The 18,529-nt window shown below is 45.2% G+C and overlaps 1 protein-coding gene across 10 annotated transcripts in view; it reads right to left on the bottom strand.

Annotated features, from left to right (window-relative positions):
• LOC311426258 (SET-binding protein-like) overlaps window positions 1-15,327 on the bottom strand; it is a 403,872-nt gene extending 388,545 nt beyond the window's left edge. For 7 of the 10 annotated variants that reach the window (XR_014686637.1, XR_014686638.1, XR_014686639.1 and 4 more), the window contains exon 1: window positions 14,532-14,814. The gene's annotated coding sequence lies outside the window, so the exon portion shown is untranslated. Of the gene's footprint in view, window positions 1-766; window positions 926-2,129; window positions 2,212-14,531; window positions 14,815-15,123 lie in introns of those variants that run through there. The other 3 variants (XR_014686642.1, XR_014686636.1, XM_084502482.1) reach the window with 3 other exon arrangements.
• Window positions 15,328-18,529: the final 3,202 nt, after the last annotated feature.

The raw sequence follows: 18,529 nt of genomic DNA, 5'->3' as shown, positions 1-18,529 counted from the left end.
TTTCAAGGGTATTCCCTGATGCAAAGCGGGAACCAGCATTTCTGAGGGCTGGGTCTAGTACCCTAGAGCAGCCAAGCTGATTAACATAAGGATAACATAACGCAACATAACATAAGGATATCTCAGAGAGAAATTTGCCGCTATTTTACTACCCTGGAACAGCTCCCTGGTGGGTCAGAAGAAAATCCCTTCTAACATAGGGAAAAGAAAACAAGAAGGCACTGCCAGGAGTCAATGCTGGGGACACAGACCTACTCTCACAGCAGCAGCTCCCTACACTAGATAAGCTCTGCTACACTGCCAAACCCTACCCCTTGACCAACCGCAGGCAAGATCTGAGAACAACCAGGGATTTTCCAGGCCATTTTTAGTAGCAATAAATTGTAAAGGAAAAATAAAAAACTTGCTACCTATCACCAAATCATAACACGTGCTTAAGATACACATCTGGCAATAGGGAAGAGGCTCATTTCCCAGAGCTGCTGTCACTCTGGCCTCAATTAAGGTGATCTTGAAGAACTAACAGAGCTACAGTCTCTCACATGCCTGTCCTGACTCACCCTGTGGTCAGCAAGTCTCTCACTTTTACTACCAATGAAAGGATGATAATGCCTACCTTGTTCAGACTCATTGTAGGGTGGGTTAGTTAATGCCCTTACACAGTTCTGAACTTAAGTGTTTACCATGTGGTACTCGCTAATTACTAACACAATTAGTACATTAAAGCCACCCAATTGCAAGGAGCTGCTCCACCTAATTGACTGACCTCGCACCTTGCCTCTCCTTTGTGCCTATGGAGGTGACAGCAGTCAGGGTTACCTTCCTCTTCCAACCGGTCCAATCAAAAAAAAGGCCATCCTATTTATCTGCCAGTTCACATTGCTAATCTCCTTGGAGATGGACACAACGTACACATGCTCCTGTGCTGCAACACAAACACAAGGTGGTAAAAGCTCAGCCGTGCAGCATTCCAGGGAGTTACTGCTCTGGTATGCACAAATGTACAATGAATACTCTGTGCTGACCTCTGCCCACAGGCTTTTAACCTCTCTCGATGCTGGTGAAAAAGAGCAGGCTTCTCACAGGAAGCATCTGCCTCAGCAGGATGCGGCCACCACACCCTCAGCCACCAAGGGTGTAGAGAAAAGACCACAGTATATGGCGTAAAGAACAAAACCTCTTGGGACCTTACGTCAAATGGGACATGAGATAAAGCTCCTGACTCTGTACCCAAAACACCCTTCCCAGCTCAGCGTTTTATGGAGGCCTCACCCAAAGCCAGGCTCCTGCCCCAAGGGGTCTCAGCACCTCAGGGTTAGTAGAAACCAGCAACATCTGAATAAAGGCACCACATTATACCAGCATCAGATAAGTTCACACTAAAACCAGCTTTAAAATATTAGCCTCCTATCATGCCAAGAGCCAGCAAATGATGATATCACCAGACCAACAGGTAGCAACAAAGAACCCTGCATTCAAACACTACACTGAATTAACTGGGTGATTTATTTTATTTTATTTTTTTTAAGGTATCTCCTTACTCTCCTTCAGGGTTAATAGTTAAATGACTCAGGTGCAGGAACACTATACTCATCTTTCTTGTTTGGGCAGGCTACAAGCACTTTGACTAATCAGGAAACCTCACTTCAGGCTCCTGAACGAGTAACCTCCTGGGCAAAGTCCCAACCTTCCCTTTCCTCAGCTTGGGGCACACTGCAGCTCTGCAAGAGGAGCTGTTCAGCCCCGTGCTTTCAACTGCAGTGGCAATAGCTTTTTTCTAGCATCTCCCCCAAAAGATATAGGGATCTGAGCTTCAAAACTAGGGAAAAAAACAATCCCCAAACTGCCCCTGCTGAAGTCACTGGGAAAACCTCAGGTTCTGATTCAGCTGCAGTTTCCTGGGCTTCTCCCTCTTCCTCATGTCCTGTATCTCCCCAGCTCTGGGCTGGCCTGCAAGCACAAGCAGTGAAGGGGAGGCAACAAACACTTGTCCTCCAGCAGCATTTCCACTTTAGCTGGCAAAGTGCAGACCTGGAAACAAGAATGCTGTTTTTTTTTTTTTTTTTTTTTTTTTCCCCAAGCTTCCTAGCTTTATTTTAAACAGCTAAGAGAGGCTTTTAAATGCCTACCCAAACTGCCCTCTCCCAGGCTCACAAGCATCAATTCCTGTTCAACAAGCAACTGCAGAGGTACTTCACCAGCCAAATTAAGCTCTCAGAGGAAAGCGTTACTGCTAGCAGGTTTCCTGCAGTCAAGTTAAATTTGAGGAGGATAATTCACAGGTGAATGATAACAAATTTCACAGAAGTTGGGATTAGCTCTTAATTAGGGAGAAATTCACACTTCCTCTGATAAGTACTGAGAAATAATCAAATACCTGTATGCTCAGCCTAGCTGCTCATATGTCTCTTATCAAACATACTCCTAGAGGTAAAGGCCTGAAGGAGAAGACCTCCCTTAAGATCATACTAGATGCCTGCCATTAAGGGCTCAAAATACACTCCCTTCTCCTGCCTTAGGCAACTGCTCACACTTGTATTAGGATACCAGGGCTGTTAAGTGATTAAACTGAAAATTTGCTAAGGATAAAAACAAAAAGTGAGAGCCTACTGCCTTGCTGGAGGGGGGGAGAGGAAGGAAGGGAGGAAGGGAGGAAGGAATCCACCATGTTTGGGATTATCCATGAAATGAAAGCAGGCATAATACTTGTCACAGCTTTTGCCCTGTGCCCAGTAACAATCGTGTTTGTAATAAGCAAACAGAAGTGCAGAGGCACCACTGCTTAGGTAAACACAAGCAAGCCAGGTTCAGCTGCCCAGCCTTTGTGCTGCTGCTCTGGCTGATTTGCTCAAACACATGAGCACCAGAAGAGAGCTCAAAGCAATTTTAAAAGATGTTACCCAAATCCCAGAGTACACTAATCTTAGGCATGACTGTAGCTACAGATTGCTTTTGTTTTAGCTATAGAGTCCAAAATGCCTTGCGAAGAAAATGAAAAAAAAATAAAAAAATCTATTGAACAGGTTCCGTTCAAACAAGGGGAAACTGAGGCACAAGTCTGAGAGCATCATACCAAAAGTGAAGTGGAGCCCCACATCTGTCATGTTGTCTTGGGGTCTCATATTCTGTCATGCAAAATACAGTTGCAAAATCCCTAATCTAATATCAGAAATCCTGGAAGCCTCTTTATGCACCATCTTTTTAAAACCATTCACCACAAAAAGCACTGGAGACTATACAGCAATATTTAATTATGACATATCACCTTTCACTCCAAAGACTCCTGGGTTGCTTCCTCGATTTTAAATGCCACTGCTGAAACACAGCTGCCTCTGGGGCAGAGGTCAGCAGACAACCTACATTACATCCAAGGGAAAGTTTTGGTCAGAAACCTGCTTTTATGAGAAGTATTAGTGAAACTTTAGAATCCATCATGGGAGATTAAAAAGAAAAAAAAAAAAAAGCCTGACATGCAGCAAGCTGTGCTGAACTCAGTTAACCTGCATTAGTAATACAAAAAGAGCCCCCAACCTAGTTCATCATTATTGCTTTGCAAAAAAAATCTATGAATTTCAAGCACAGTGCTGTGACCACACAGCTTATGGTACAGGGTCTGTGCACTGCCAGATTACTCAGCAGCACAAATTTGATGCAGACCAGGCACAGGAGCATGATCACACTTTTATCGAATGGACCAGAGTGCACAAGATGGAGGTCAAGGTTCCTTTGTGCAAATTTAAAAGCAGACCCAGAGGATGGGGACAACTTGTGAGTCATAAAGCCAGCATGGTGCAGGCAGGTGACACAGTCTGATGTAGTACAAAGCCTGCTGGGATGAAATTAAGCCACCACTATTTATTTATCAGATTTGAACCAGGCAAATGAGTTTATACAGGATCATTATCATGCACCAGCAGCATGTTTAATCTGCTGCTCAGAGCCTTGGGGCTAGATTCATCGCATCTTTGAACCTCAGCCTTAGTTACTTCCTGCGCCCCTGATACTCTGCAAGAGCAACCCAGCTTTGGCAGGGAGCTGGAAAAATGACTGTGGCAGCTATTTTCCATCCACACTGTAGATCCCACAGAAAACACCCTCTCTCTTGCACCTGCCTCATGTCAGTCTGTACAGAAACAAGGCAGAAAGACTTCCCCTTCAAGAAGAAAAAAAAAAATCTTTTATCAAAAAATTGGAGATGGTCTGGTGATGTTCAAATCCCAACCAAGCACAGCCCTGAGCATCCTGTCCTAGGTGACCCTGCGCTGAGCAACACAGTAGACTGGACAATCTCCAAAGGTCTTTCCAACCTCAGCCATTCTGTGCTTCCATGATATATTTTTTGCCCTTCATCTCCAACACTGGGTAAATTGGACTCATTACTGCATAACAATTTTAAATACACTGCTAAAACTCCCATCTATATGATAAGCTATCCATCTATGGATACAGACATGCATAAAATGTATGTGGATATACACCAGATACTGTACGAGATTCTCAACTCATAGGGATAATTGTGTTCAGAATGACCATATGTGAAGGCCTATAATCCACAGATTATCTACAAAGCCAACTAACTAACTAGGGCATATGATTCATTAATGGGGCGAGTTGATGCAGAGGGGGTTACACAGAAGAAAGGTGACTGCTCTCCATGTAGTCCCCTGCTCTCCATGGCATCCGCTGCTTTTGTTCCAGTCCTTCCACCTCTGCCTCTGATTTCTCGTTGGTTATGTGAGGATTATTTCTGAAAGGGTGCAAGCTATCTCAGGCGTGATCTATCCACATGAAAATAAGGTGCAAAGATTAATGACAGCTACCAGAACAACAGCAGAAATATAATCTTCACTCATTTCCTTTGGATTGCCCTGAGTCTAAATGCTACCAGCCCTCTGCACCTCCACCAGCATGACCAAGTAAAACTGACTGATGGTTCTGTCTCAGTGTGTCCAAACCCAGCAAAGGGAGCCAGGAAAAGCCACACTGGAGGGGAAAAGACAAGATAATCTGAAGATTTCTCACAACCAGATGAGGCTGCAAGCATCTCTCCCCAAGATAAAGAGAGAGAAATAAATGAGAGCCCAAGCATATCCATAATTAAGGAGGCATGTAAGTGTGCACATTACACATGTGTGTATCTGTCTTCTCAACATAGAGACATTAAGAGTAGATTATGGAATCATTTGACTCCATAACTAGGTTTGAGAGTCCATAATTAGATTAGATAGTCACCTTTCTATGTAAGTAACTATCGTGCCGCACTGAAGGGAGGGCCAACTGAATGATTAAACAACTGACACAGCCATAAATCATTAGGCCCATAAAAGCAATACTGCCCAAGGTACAGCTGTGGCAACAGCCAGCATAGCAAAGCACCCATCTGTGGTAGGAGGAGAGATGCCCATCATGTTGTTCAAGGACTTTTACGAGCTCCTGCCTAAGAACCGTGCCAAGGTTTTATAAATCTACTCACTCACAACCTGGAGCTACATCTGGGTGTGAGGGAAGGGAGTGTGGTCATCAGACCTGTAAACACCTCCTGCTGCTCAGTGCTGGTCTCTGAAGGACAAACCTCATCCCACTTGTGCCCTCTGAGGCCAATGCTGCTGCACGACTGCTGTAAAGCTGGGCTCAATTCACTGGATTTATACCTCTGAATCAAGGGATAGTGATGTCAGAGAGCATGTAATTTTTACCCATCACCCTTGTTAAGATTAGGCCTCTGGGACACTAAAAAGCAGAATGAGATGCCAACTGCGCTCCAGCTCATTACAACACAAAGAGCCAAGCCAGGAGATTTGCCTACATGGGGTCAACACCAGGTTGCTGAGCCTCTAGACTACGCATCATCACTCTCAGCATGATGTATATCCCAAGGTAGCTCCCGAGATTAACCAGCAGAATATCCTGAGCACTCTGCTGGGTGCAGCAGTGTGTGCTGCTACAAGGACAAAGCTTGTTCCATTAACAAGAGCCATAAAACTTGTTGAGAAAAAGTGGCAACATGCACAAGAAGACTTCAAGTGCTATTTCCATTCTACCTAGCTCTTGCCAAGTGCACCATCCTGGAGGCAGTGGAAGCCACTCCAAACTACAAATTGAAAGTTTTATGGGTATTTAGGGAAAGGATATTACCACAGAGACCAGCCAAAGAAAGCAAAACCCTGTACAATTCCATCATCTGTTACCAAACTTTTCTAGATTGCTTCTGCTCTTGGAAAGCTGCCATCAGACACAGTAGCCTCCTTCTAACACCATCGTGGTAGGGCAGTAATCTCTCCTTCTCCCTCTGATCAACCATTTCCCTCTGCTCTCTGAAATGTGTTGAAAATGATTCCTCTACATAAATCATTAACAAAAGCTTTGTTTTTGTTTACTGCCACTATCATGGGACTTCTTTCTCTTCTGTTTTCTCCCCTCCTCCATTATTTCATTTTCGCTTGCACAAGTGCCAAATACACCAGCTTTCCCTCCCTTCAGGAAAAACAAAGAAATAAATAAAATGAAACAACACATCTGATAGGGGATGCACCAGATCTTGGCTCAGCATCCATTCCTCAGAGCGATGGCACAAGGAGGACCAAAAAGGCTTTGGTCCAGGATCTATCCTGTGCCTAGTCTAGAGGCTGTACAAACAACACATCCCATGTTACCCAATTCCGCATGCTTCAGTGAGGCTAGGAATAAGAAAGGTTGGATTTTGTCCATGGACACTTAGCACTGTGGGTTTCTGTGATAAGTAAGAAGTGGTATCTTGCTTGGTGCTGTAAAATGTACCAAGAATCCCCAGCATCAAGAGGGGACTGTGGGAAAACAGAGCACATAAAAGGCATGCAAGAGGAAGAGCAATAATTTGGGGTATTTAGAGGAGGGCACTGAGACTGATTCCTTTCCTTGCAGAACATATCAGTCCTTTGGCTTTGAGGGAGGAGAGGATGTCTGGGACAGGAAAACAAGAAAGTCCCTTAGAGCCTCATGAACTGCAGGAGGCAAACGCAGAGCAGGACACAAGTGGACGTGGCTGGATGTGCACAAGGCAAAGAGCAGCCCACAGTGCCAGGACAGAGGAGTCAAGAGGCATAAACGTTAGACAGAGTGTGCCAGTGGAAGACCTGAGGACAGGAATAAAGGCAAGACAGCCGGCAGCTTCTGTGGGCAAAGGAAAGGAGTAGCCTCTATTGAGGTTGAAGAGGAAACAGTTACAGAAGTGCTGGGAGAAGTTGAGTCAGAGGGGAGATAAGAGTCTGCTGAGTCCCTGCACCCCCCAAAAGCCTCTCCAGCTGAACCACTTCATTGTGCTCTTTGAGAGGTGTTGCACATGTCTGGGTCCAGCTCCGTCCAAGGAGGCAAACAGGCAGGAAGCACTCAAATCCCCATCTGAGCAGGGACAGGACTTTGGGTCATTACTCCCTTGTAACACCACAGACTTCAGGAAGATATTAAGGGTCAAGATGGGGTCAGAATTTGGGGGTCAGCTCAGTTCTGGGTGCCCATTCTTTCCACTAATGACCTACAGGTCCCCGTGCTCCCAGTCCAAGTCCTTTGCTTAGGACTCTCAGGGCCTGAAGGGAGGCATCTGCCACTGCGCTCTTCTGTGGGAGAGGGGTGCCAGGAGACAAATGCAGATTTTCATAGGGTCCCAGTCCCCACCTTGAGCTATGATGCAGCTACTTGTTATTGTAATATTATATTATTTTTTGTTAGAGGTTTTCCTTTAGGCCCTGGAAGGTCTGAGTGAGGCCTTAACAAAATATTCTAGCCTGAAAGCCATGTGCGAAAGTTAGGATATTTTAAGAGCAGATGTGTCTTCAACTCCAATAAAAGGATGGAGGAGCAGGATCAGTGTTTCTGTGACTACCTCAATGACACAAAATTGGAATCTAATGTAAACCAGCACTTATAGCAAGTGACATTTATGGCACTTAGCAGGATTTGTAAGGAAGGTGCCTCACTGTTAAAGCCAACAGACTAAAAGATCTTGATTGACTTTAGGATGTCCACAATGACACTTTTAAATTGTCATAGCTTCAGAAGCCATGACCTTCATTTTTTTTGTTACCCTCAGACACTAAAAGAAGACATGGGCCTTCAACAAGCCCTATGTTTATATCCGTTTATTAGCTCAAAGTGCAGCAGGTTAGACTGTTGCCCTGTTTAAAAGCGTATGGTTAGAATAATTTAAAAGAGAAAAGTGTTTCCCCTTCTTCCCCCACCCTCACTTTTTCTGAATAAATTGGAAAAAAGAAAAAAAAAAAAAAAAAAGGAACAACTGACAGCTGTAGGGAATTCATTCAACCTTTCAGGAAGAAAATTGCCATCAAGCAAAGAGAAAGTATGACATTTTTCAGCCCATTAGGTGAAAGTTTATGGAAGTTACAAGGATGTGAATATATGGGTTAATATTTTAAACTGTTTTGCAACCTTGGGAATAATGGGCATGTATAATAACACTTTGCCCAGATGCCTGTTATAATACTTTGCATGTATACAATCCTGTTCAAACACTTACTAAACTCCCCTAGTTAAGCTTCACATCTCTGATCCCTTCTGAAAAAGAACTGAAGAATTCAGCAGAGAATTATTTCCCTGTACAAAATACTACTGAATCCACACTATAGAGCTCCATAGGAAGGTTTTAGAGAAAAAGGAAGAAGGAAGAAAAAAACTACAGGAAGGATTTCCTTTTCTAGCAAAATAATAGAATTTCAGAGGTGTTTCCAGTGGAAACCCCATTGCATTCTCCAAAGCCAAAAAATTAGCAAGATTCAAGGAGAGGTGGGTACGGATCACAGCATCACTCCAGAACACACTGAGTCTGGAAACACACAGGGAAGTTAGGCCAGTGTCCAAGTCTTAGAAATCACATCAGTAGGATACTCGGGATACGTGGATTCGTATGGAGGAAATACGTGCTTATAACACCTTGTAGCTTGACCTCTGGTTTGAGTATCATCATTTTCTCCCTTCCAACTTAAAACCAGCTTCCCCATCTGCTAAAATATAAGGAACAGGAACAGAATGATTCATTGTATACATATGTAGCTCTCAGTTTTAAAGGTTAAGGCTAACAAAAATTTCAAAGTAACATAAAACCTCAGGCTTCCGATCTTTAACCCATCTCTAATTTTGAGGTATTCAAGTGAGTCCTGGGTTGCCCCATGCCTGCCTACCACACATTCTTCTGAACAGCTTTCCCAAGCACTATTATAGGAGATACTGTACTAGAGTAGAGGAAACTGCTATCATTCACTGCTGCATTCATACGGTCCTTAACAACTCGGGACAGCAATGGGAACAACATCCCACTACTTTGGAGAAAGTAAGAGGCTGACTAAGGGTCTCCCCAGCCACAGTGTTTAGCCTCAACCCCAATACCCCTCTCCACCAGGCATTTCTATCCCAGTATATGACAGACTGCAGAGCAGAGTATTTGCCCACCCCATGCTCCTGTATTCACCAGGGCAGGTCAGGACCTCCCCGCCACCTTCTGACCTCAGGTTTGTACAGAAATTGGCCACCTCCTGCATGGTTTTTCCACACACTGAGCTTGCTTTCAGAAAAGTACATCAGACTCGTGAACCCTGCATGGGGAAGACAACTCAGGCTCATCCTCATTACTTGCACAAGCCCTTGTTTCCACACAAGACCCCTGTGCTGGATGCACACATACAAGAGCCCCACCACTGTCACTACTATTAAACAAGAGTATCTGGTCTGTGAGCAACACCAGTGACTGAGTACTTCTTTGGTGTCTTCCTGTTTTGTCACCTGTGCTTCAGCCCCATCACTTTCCCCTTCATATCTCAAGTCAACAGGGTCATCGCCACACACTGACAACAGCACATGGGTTCGGAGGACAGGCAACTGGTCAAAGATCATAGAGATACAGAGGTCTGGGACCTTGCAAAGTTCCCCAGCTGGGAAGTAAACTAGGGACAGAAAGATCAAAACCAAACCTGGATCAAGTCCTTTCTGTCTCCAAGATGTCTGAGGTCCAGAGTTTCAATTTGGCCTTTTGTAGAAAGAATTGACTAATCTGAGAACTCTTTGAAATGTTCAATTTCATAAGACAACAAAAGCCTAAATGAAATAATGTCAGAAGATTTCTTTTCATATCCAGCTGCCCCACAGTAAAAGCTCATCACTGTGTTTGGACAATCTGTGCTGCAAAGTAAATCCATCTCCAAAAGGGAAAAATTGCCCCGAACTCTGCTCACTCTCAAGAGCTGATAAACAGAAATCACCACCCCCTACTTCCTTCACACATTTCCCCAGCTCTGAAGGACAAGACGTCAAATTCTCTGACTGCTTTTATTCAGTTTAAGGAATGATGTAGCCTTCCTTTTTCAGCCCCAACTACGTATTCCCCTCACCTTGCTCTCCCTTCCAGTTAAACATGACCGCAGAACCCAGGGGGCTATGGGGGGAGCTGCGCTTGTTCACAGCACCTGATTGCTGAGCAGGTCTGAAGGTGCAATGAACTTTTGAAGCCACATCAAGTGAAGCTTTTACATGGGAGAAGGAGAAAGAAGCCATCTCTAAGGGTTTGAGAACATCTCAAAAGTAACTGTGCTAACTTGCAATGTGATTTCATATCAGAAGGCAAAGCAATCCCAACCTTGAAAGTTTGGAAATGATTTTCAGATCTGACAGTCCCCCCAGGCTAAAACCTGTAGTTGAGGGGTTTTAAAGCCTATCTTTAATCAAGATGACAATTTCCTAAAAGTATGAGTCATTTCATTTCCTCAACAATAATAACAGGAAAGGAAACTTTTTTTTTTTTCAAGTTGAAAAGAGAGAAAGTAACAAGAGCAGAACCTATAACAGCAGCAAAACCAGTCCCAGTAGAAACCACAAGCCCTGCAGCAAAACATTGGGAACCTTCTCTGCTGAAGTTGTCCCACAGATTCCCGCCTTTCTTGCTAGGCTTTGGACTAGCTCTAAACCTTGGATCACTGATGTCCTAAAATCGCCTGGATTTCCCAGCAACAAGTCAGCTGAGGCTAGGTTTTGCAATGGGTTTCATCTGACTACCCATTTTCTTCTCCATGCACAACCTAGCAGCACTTCTCCCCTTGTCAAACGCATGTTTAATTGCAGCACTTAAATGCTCAAAACCCAGTGTGCTCACATGTTATGGTAGGCAAAAATGTCAGGCTGAACTTTCTAAACGTAGCTTAAATCCATGCATCACAGAGCACATTTTGGCAGGCATTAATGCTTCTTTTCAACATCGTTGCAGACGCACAGATAACAGATACTCCAGAGATAGGTAGTTAAGAGGCAGCAAGAAAGACGCCTGGGCATATGGTTAAACAAATCAGTAATCAATTCACTGGGAGATCTTTCATTTCCAGCACAGCTATCTGTTGGATCCCAGAACTGTTTTTACGTGGTTCATTAGACAACAGTCTTTCTTGCTACTAGTTGGGTCAAGACTCAAAATTGCTGTGTAATTGCAAGTCTCCAAGCACAAGGCAAGAGTTTTTCAATCCTGTTGTCCAAAGAGGAAAGAAAACAGAAGGGAAAGATTACGTGTGAGCAATTAAGCCCTGCTGAGAGGGCAAAAAAACATCACTGAAACTGGGATTAGCCAAATCTTGTAATGGAAAACAAGTCTCCTGTTGGTAATCTGGCATTTACACCTAAGAAACATGTGTGCTGGGGAAAGGAGCTCAAAGGATGGGTTCAAAACAGACCAGAAGAGGAGATTAAGCAGCATCTGAAGCCAAAAAATGATGGTTGGACCTTTTCAAGCATTTAACTTCTTGTGTTAATTAAGCATGTGGCCATAGCAATTATTAAAGAACAGTTCCCAACTTAATCAAAGTACATTATTGGAAATGATACTGAGAAACCTCAGTAGAGAAACCCAGCAAGTATCAAGTCAAGCTAAATAGTTCAGTTACAATTATTATTAATAATAAATCATGGCCACTGTTTCTTTTATTTGCCAACAACTAGCATAGTTTATGGCTCTGCACTAACCTAACACACTATTTTATTGCATTTCAGAAAGTGCATCCTCCTAAAATGATAATGTGTTAATAATCTATGCTGGGCTTTTTGACAGGAACCAAAGAGCTCAAGCAACTTGAAATAATATCAGAAAAAAAAAAAAAAAGTATTTATTCCCCATCCCTAGTTGCAGAGAAAACAGAGGTTTTCTTGGCTTAGTTACTTCTCAATAGATTTCTGGTTTCAATTAGAACTTTGAGTCTGAGAGGTTAAAAAAAAAAAAAAAAAAAAAGCTAATAAGAGATGGAAGAGAAGTCTCCGTTCACTGTGTTTCTGCTTCCCCCCCTACTTTTACATAACCCTTCCGAGCTAAGAGCAGAGGCTAAAGCACAACTACATTGTTTGGAGGGTTTTTCCCCTTTCGGCTAAAAGGCAAATGGCCAAAACTGAATTTAAGAAAAACAAACAAACAAAAAAAAAAATGGGTGTCTCCCTTCACGCAGAAGGCTGGCGTGGGGGTTTGCACCCCGAGGTGTTTTCCCCCTGTGTTTCTGCAGGTTTGGGGCAATGCTCCCCAGTCGTCCCGGCCTGAGGCAGGCGGGTCGGGGGCTGCTGCCGCTTGGGGCCATGGCCCCCAACACTCCTTTTCCCACAGAGAGCCGCTGTCGCTGCCGAGGGGTGGCGATACGCTCCCTGGCAGTAGAGGGCTGGCAGCTCAGCGCTTCGCACACCTGACAGACAGACATTTCAGGCAGAGCCCCAACACCTCGGCCCCAGCAGCAGCCCGGGGTGGGGGCACCCCGTTGTTGTTTCACACCCCCCGGCATCGCCCCAGGGACCCAGAGGGGCCGGGGGACCCTGTCACCTCCAGCCCCGGGGCCGCTGCCGGTGGTGAGGTGCCCTTGGAACATCAGGCCCGAGATTATCAGCAGCGTTTATTGGAAGCGGAAACGAATCGGAAATCCTTCTCTCAGCGGCCTTTGTAGGGACAGGAATACGCACAGGCAGTGGCAAGCTGCGCCAAATACAGTGTGGCGGATGGTGCTAGGGTACTGCACGGACACACGGACACACACACTCACCGAATCCCACACTCACCCGCACACTGCACCCTGTGAGCAGGGCAGGAGGCAGCCACTGCTTCATGTCAGAGACCTGATTTCCCCATGTCCGTGGTGCGGGGGGACTGTGAGAGGGTAAGTGTGGGTGTCTGTGAGTGTGCGAGAGATTGTGTGTATGTGAGGGAGTGTGTGAGAGAGCGTGTGTGCATTTGTGTGCATGTGGGTGTGAGTGCATGTGTACATGCAGTTGTGCATGTATGTGCATGCATGCGTGTACACAAGTGTACATGCATGACTGTGTGGTGTGTGCAAGTATATGTGTGAGTGCATGTGATCATGTGTACATGTATAAGTGTGTCTCTCTGTGTGCATGTGCACATGAATGTGCATGCATATGTGTGTGTGAAAGAGTGTCGGTGTGCGTGTGTCTATGTGGGCAGGGAGCCTTGCACCAGGGCTGGGGCTGACAACAGCTGACCTCAGCTACAGCCTGGGTTGTGCCCCCCCCCCCGGCTCACACACATACAAACATACACACAGACAGACATACTCACTTACACTCACACAGACACACACACTCTCCCACACACACAAACACTCACACACTCCCCCGACACACTCATGCACACACACACTCACACAGTCACACACACAATCAATCACTCATACACACACATACACTCTCATACAAACTCACACAAATACTTGCAAACATATACACACTACTTTCCCCCCCGAGCTCACTGGGGGCGTTGCGCAGGGACTAATTACCCCCCAATTAACAACACACCTCACTCTGACAACGAGCGGGGGATCCCACACCTCTAAATACCCCCCAGCCCCGCTCCTGTCCAATGCCAGAGGGGTAGAGGAGCCGAGCCCCGGGGGGGGGGGTGCACGCCCACCCTCATGCCCACCTGCTCACACTCACGGATCCCAAAAAGGTTACAGAGTTGCTCTCTAGCTCCACTTAACCTGCAATTTACGAAGCCGGGGCGACTCTCCCCCCTGCTTTCCCCACACAGAGCTGCCACCTCCCCGCGACCCCTCTGGGGGAACACATACAGGCTAGCGAATTTGGGGGGGGAGGGGAGGTAAAAGGGGGCGACACATTATGCAAACTCCTAAAAAAATTGCAACCCCTTCCCAGCAGCACGCTCGTAACCCTCCCCGCCCCCCCCAAAAAAAAAAAAAAAAAAAAAAAAAAAAAAAAAAAAAAAAAAGCGCCCATGCAACCCCCGGCAGCTACAAAGCATGGGAAGGGGTCGAGGGAAGAGGGCTCGCAGGTGTCGCAGGGCAGAGAACATCCACCCCCCCCCCCCCCCAATAAAGCCCTTTCCGCGCCATTGCGAAGTCACAACACGAAAATAAAAGGAGACGACATTAACGGAAAGGAAAGGAAAAAGGATGAGACCCTCCCGCAATCCGGATCAGCAAGACAGACCTTTCCTCGATGCCTCCCGGTTTTTGTCGGGTTTTTTTGTTTGTTTTGTTTTGTTTTTTTTTACTAACCCATATCCCCCCAAAAAACGGCAGCGGGGGCTTCTTAGCAGCTTCCTCTTCTTCTTCTTTCTTCCTCCTCCCTCGGCTTTTCCCCTTCTTGTCTCTTCTCTTTTAGATCCCGGTTTCGAGCCCTCGCTACAGCCCCCAAAGGTGCTTTTGCTTGTGTTGCGGCAAACCCATGGCGGTGTTCATCTGTCAGATTAGGGGAGCGCACGGCCGCGCAGCACGCGCAGAGGGAGGAAGGCAGGGGGAGGAGGGAAAGCACCCGGGGAGAGGGAGATGGACGGACAGACAGCTGGAGAACTCGCTAGATAAATGATAGATAGATAAACAGAGTGAGAGAGAGCGGGGGGGGGGGGGGAAGAATGGCGTCTCGGAAGCCGGAATCCTAGAGTAAATCAAATTAACACGCAAGACTCAGAGAGCAATCCCGGCTAAATTTGGCAGGATCCAAAATAAAATGGAAAGGAAAAGGGGGGTTAGAAGGAGGATGGGGGGGGGGGGGGGGGGAAGAAAGGAGGAGGAAGGGAAGGAGGCAAAAAAGGGAAAAAAAAAAAAAAAAAAAAAAGGGAGAGCAAAAATAAAAAAAATAATAATGTACCGGATAAAATCCTGGATTTGAAATCGATGGAGCTTGTCTCTCTCTCTCGCTTCTCGCTTTTCCTTTTCTTTTCCTTCTTTGTTTTTGATTTTGGTTTTGAATGGGGGCTTTTTTTTTTTTTTGCTGCCTGTTCGTTGTTGCCGGTTGTTTTGGGGCCTCTTGCAGGGGGGCGCGGGGAGGGGAAGCGTTTTCGTTTTTGTTTTTTTTCCCGGCGAGGAGTTGAAGAAAAAAAAAAGGAGAAAAAGACTTTTTTTTTTTTTTTTTGTCGGCGAGGAAGCTGTTCCCTTTATTCCTGCTCTCTTTTCCAGAACGGACCCGGGTGCTGGTGCCGGAGGGCCGCACTGCCCCGCGCCGGGCCGGGGGAGGGCAAAGAGGAGGCGGGGGGATCCCCTCCAGCACCCCGAGTCTTTAATGGGCGCGCACCCGTTTCCACCTCCCGTCTCAGCAAGGGGGTGTTTTGGGGGCCGTTTTTTACTCCCCGCTGATTTATTTTTTTTTCCTCTGTCTTGTATTTTGTCTTTGGGTCTGGGTTTCCCCCTCCCTCCCTCTTCCTCTCTGAGGGGGGCAGTGATTTGTTTAAGCAGATCTGGGGGCTTCTGGGGGCTTCGGCTCTCTTTCCCCGGTTTCTGTCGCTCCCGGAGTCCTGCAGCACTGCCGGGGGGAGGGGGGGGGGAATAAATGGCACACAAGCACACACACGCTCACACTCGGTGTGGCTGCAATGCTCAGCCCTGGGTTAATGTACTCAACAGTGCCACTACTTGACACAACAGCAGCACTGATGGGGGGCAGGGGAGAAAAGGCAGAGAAGGTGAGTGACTGGGCTCAGAGCTACTCAGCCCACCCCGAAGTCTCCCCTCCCACTACCCCCTGCACATACCCTTGTGACACCGCAGCCCTTGCGGGCTCTTGCCCTGGGCAGGGGATTCTTAGGGTCCACTGACCACTGCTCAGACCTGACATGGTATTGGAGAGGGCAAGCAAAGACCTCGACAGCTTTGTGAAGGTGAGGATGAAACCTCCCCCTGTATTAATCAGTAGTAGTGCCCAAACCGTGCCCTGGGCCAGGGGATGCGAAGGCAGGAGACATGCAAAATCCAAACCCTTGGGTTTTTGCTTTCCCAGCCTTTCTCTTCCAGCAGTCTGGATGCCACTGCGGTTTGGGCTGCCAGCTTGGTAAACTGTTACTCACAGGTGTAAATTGTTGGCTTGCCTGACTAATCATGAGGATAACAAGGAGGAACCTCCAGAAAAGGAAGGGTTGTGGGATGGAGCTGTGCAAGTGTACTTACAGGTGGAGATGACGTTGGGAGGACCCTGCATGGGTCCCTCTGCACATTTGATCCCTGGCAGCGATGGTGCTGCTGCCTCCCGCTGCCATCCCAGCCCCAGAGAGTTTCAGGAGGCTCAAAGCACACAGAGTTTCTCCCCTTTGCTCTGGTACAAATGGTAACCACAGGCTGTCATCCGAGTGACCTGAATTCAGGGCCAGCTGATGCAAAGACTACCTGGGTTGACCCTCACCAGCCATGAAGGTAAATTCATATGACACAGCCCCTTAAATGTGCTGCAAGTCCTACATGTCCTTCAACATGTCCTTCTATAACACAGGTCCCAGTGTAGCTCCAGCTGGGTAGGAGGGCTCTGTATGGCCCAGGAGATGCCAGCATATACCTCACCACCCCACAGGAGACTCAACTAAATGGATAAGTATGTGCCCTTAGCCCCACTGTATTTTCTGGGAAAACGCTTTCTGGAAAAATCTCATAGATAAAAACCACCCTGAGCCATTTTTCCCTTTGGATTTCTCCATATGACTCATCTCTACTATGCTGCCTGCAACTCCTAAACTGATTAGATTGGTTAGAGGCAACAGGCTGTGTCTGTCCTTCTGTGGTCCTGTCCTCCCGCTTCTCTCCACCAACAGCAGAACACAAATAAACGAATCAATAAAATACACAAAAAACTATGACCAACAGATCAGCCCCACCTCCATCCCAAACAAATATGCAACCCAAAAACTTTTGAATCAGAAATGTCACACTGAAAATGTTGACATTTCTGATTGAAGCCAAACAAGAATTGTCATTTCAAATCAGCACTTTGACATGGAGTGGAGGCTTGTTTGTTTAAATCAAATCACCCAACTGGATCTACATTTTGTCATTTTCTATCTGAATACAATGAAGAGAAATAGTTTCAACATTTCTTGGCAGAGCTGAGAGTGACATTTTCCTGATTTTTTTTTTTTCCTGAAGAATTTTTTTCCTGAAGAATTGTGGTTTTGAAAACTTTTGGCAGGTAAACCTTCTGCATTGACCATTATCTTCCTCCTTGGAAGAAGACAAAACACAAGATTAGGAAATAATTGGCTTGATTGAATTAATGCAGAAAATCAAACTTTGGACCAAAATACTCCAACAAGAAAAAGAACAACAACATCAATTTTGATTTTCCTTTGTTAGAAAATTCTGTTTTGTTTATATTTAAGTTTTGGATAAAAAAACCACTCTTGAACTTTTGTTCTTTTTATCTTGTTTTTCTTTTCTCCTTGAGACTATACATATACATATGCATTTAAGCAGCCCCATTTAAATAATTTCAAACTGAGAAGTTCAATTTGGAAAGCAATCTAGATAATGACTTATTTAATGATCACTTGCTTTGAAGACATGGGGGAGTCTAAAACTAAAATGAAAAAAAAAAAAAGCTTCAAAACCATTACAGGAACTTTTTGACTGATCCAAAGTTATTTTTAGGTCTGTGTTACATATGACTTGCAAACACCAAAATATCACACCTAATTACCTGTAGACCACAAACTGAGAAAACCCATTGGACTAAATTTTGTAAGCAGAAAAAGAGCCATTCCTTCGAGTGATCACTCTGTATGTGTGAGCATAAATTGTTATGCACACAGGGTTGACTTCAAAGGATTTCTTACCTATAGTTTTGTTTTCTAAATCTAGAACATTTTGCTTTTTTAAAAAATCTCTCTCCCTGACACTGCAGTGTGCAGTGTGTACAATTTGAGTGGTTAATCTGCAGAAGGAAATTTACTTTTCTTTGTTCTTTTCACTTAAAAAACAGCATGGAATTCATACAGTCGGTTTGGTTCCTTCAGTGGACTTGAGATGCATTTCCTATTTGTGTATGACTTACAGATGTTTTATAATGAAGGCCATAAGCCTGTTATTTTTATATAAATAGTATATTGAGTTAAATATGTATACAAGCCTTTCTAGGTTCAAGGTATGAATTAATGTTAGGCAGAATTGTTGGGTGACATGTAAATTAATGTAAACAAAAAAGGGTATCTTGCAAGGCCCCAGTAAAACACTGGCAGTGCTTTATGTGCTTCAAAAAATAAAATAAATGATTAAAAAACACTATTTACAGTTGTTTT

The sequence above is a fragment of the Aythya ferina genome (genome assembly GCF_964211825.1).
Source record: "Aythya ferina genome assembly, chromosome: W".
Classification (NCBI taxonomy): domain Eukaryota; kingdom Metazoa; phylum Chordata; class Aves; order Anseriformes; family Anatidae; genus Aythya; species Aythya ferina.
The sequence above is the reverse complement of the archived record's forward strand: the minus strand, read 5'-3'. Positions and strand labels throughout refer to the sequence as shown.